The sequence below is a fragment of the Taudactylus pleione genome, unplaced genomic scaffold (assembly GCF_031769625.1).
Source record: "Taudactylus pleione unplaced genomic scaffold, aTauple2 ptg000570l, whole genome shotgun sequence".
Lineage (NCBI taxonomy): Eukaryota > Metazoa > Chordata > Amphibia > Anura > Myobatrachidae > Taudactylus > Taudactylus pleione.
Window position 1 is genome coordinate 202,501 of NW_028284972.1, and position 2,500 is coordinate 205,000.

The window sequence follows — 2,500 nt, forward strand, 5'->3', positions numbered from 1 at the left end:
GGGCAGGGGCGAAGGCCGGTGCCCGCCGGCACGGCGGCGCCCCCCGGTGGCCACCCGGTGGCGCTGCAGCAGCACCCCGGGAGGGCAAAAAATTGAAATAAAAAAAAATAGAGCCACCCGTGAAATTAAAACATTGGGGGGAGTAAGGTGCAGACCCGCCCCGACCCGCGGCGCCCCCCGGTGGACGCCCCGCGACGCTGCACCAGCAGCGCCCCGTGAAATTATTACTATTATTATTATTATTATTATTATTTTGAAAAAAATGAAAAACAGCCACCCATGAAATTAAAACACAGGGAGAGTGCACGGTGCAGGCCCGCCCCGCCGCGCGGCGCCCCCCGGTGGACGCCCCGGGGAATCGAAAAAATGAATAACAAAATGAAAATTTTTAAAGTAGCCACCCATGAAATGAAAACATAGGGAGAGAGTGCAAGGTGCAGAAACGCCCCCCCCCCACGCGGCGCCCCCCGATGGACGCCCCGGGGAATCGAAAAAATGAATAACAAAATGAAAATTTTTAAAGTAGCCACCCATGAAATGAAAACATAGGGAGAGAGTGCAAGGTGCAGAAACGCCCCCCCCCCCCCCCCCCACGCGGCGCCCCCCGATGGACGCCCCGGGAATTAAAAAATAAATAACAAAATGAAAATTTTTAAAGTAGCCACCCATGAAATGAAAACATAGGGAGAGAGTGCAAGGTGCAGGCCCGACCGAATCGTGGACGCCCCCCGGTGGACGCCCCGCGCCACTGCAGCAGCACCCCGGGAATTTTTTTTATTTTTATTTTTTTTTAAGAAATAGCCGCCCATGAAATAAAAACATAGGGGGAGTGAGGTGCAGACCCGCCCCGCGGCGCCCCCCGGTGGCCCCCCGGGAAAATGAAAAAAAAAATAAACAAATTTGAATAGCCACCCGTGAAGTAAAAACATAGCGAGAGTGAGGTGCAGACCCGCCGCGCGGCGCCCCCCGGTGGCCGCCCGGGAATTTAAAAAAAATAAATAAAAAATTACAAATTATATGCCACCCATGAAATAAAAACATAGGGGGAGTGAGGTGCAGACCCGCCCCGCCTCGCGGCGCCCCCCGGTGGCCGCCCGGGAAATGTTTAAAAAAAAAAAAAAAAATGACATAGCCACCAAATGAAATAAAAGCATAGGGTGAGTGAGGGGCAGAGTCGCGGCGCCCCCCGGTGGCCGCCCCGGGAATTAAAAAAAAAAAAAAAAATTCTATAGCCACCCATGAAATAAAAGCATAGGGTGAGCGAGGTGCAGACCCGCCCCGCCTCCCGGCGCCCCCTGGTGGCCGCCACTGGAATTTAAAAAAAAATAAATTATGTAGCCACCCATGAGACTAAAAAAAACACAGGAGGAGTGAGGTGCAGACCCGCCCCGCCTCGCGGCGCCCCCCGGTGGCCGCCTGGTAAAATAAAAAATGTAAATAAAATTGTATAGCCACCCGTGAAATAAAAACATAGAGGGAGTGAGGTGCAGTCCCGCGGCGCCCCCCCCCCCCCCCCCCCCCGGTGGCCGCCCTGGAAAGTTTTAAAAAAAAGTAATTCTGTAGCCACCCATGAAATACAAACATAGGGAGAGTGAGGTGCGGACCCGACCCGTCCCGCGACGCCTCTGCGGCAGCACCCCGGGAAATCTGAAAGAATATGAAAAAAAATAGCCTCCCATGAAATAAAAACATAGAGAGAGCAGGGTGCAGACCCGCCTCGCGGCGCCCCTGCAGCAGCACCCCGGGAAGTTTGAAAAAAAAAATAAATAAAAATAAAATAGCCACACGTGAAATAAACAACACGGGAGAGTGAGGTGGAAATTTGAAAAAAAAATAAATAAAAGTAAAATAGCCACACGTGAAATAAACAACACGGGAGAGTAAGGTGGAAATTTGAAGAAAATAAATAAAAGTAAAATAGCCACACGTAAAATAAACAACACGGGAGAGAGAGTAAGGTGGAAATTTGAAAAAAAATTAAAATAAAATAGCCACACGTGAAATAAACAACACGGGAGAGAGAGTAAGGTGGAAATTTGAAAAGAATAAATAAAAAAAAAATAGCCACACGTGAAATAAACAACACGGGAGAGAGAGAGTAAGGTGGAAATGTGAAAAAATAAAAATAAAATAGCCACACGTGAAATAAACAACACGGGAGAGAGAGTAAGGTGGAAATTTGAAAAAAAAAATAAAATAAAATAACCACACGTGAAATAAACAACACGGGAGAGAGAGAGTAAGGTGGAAATTTGAAAAAAATAAATAAAAGTAAAATAGCCACACGTGAAATAAACAACACGGGAGAGTAAGGTGGAAATTTGAAAAAAATAAAATAAAATAGCCACACGTGAAATAAACAACACGGGAGAGAGAGAGTAAGGTGGAAATGTGAAAAAATAAAAAATAAAATAGCCACACGTGAAATAAACAACACGGTAGAGAGAGAGTAAGGTGGAAATGTGAAAAAATTAAAATAAAATAGCCACACGTGAAATAA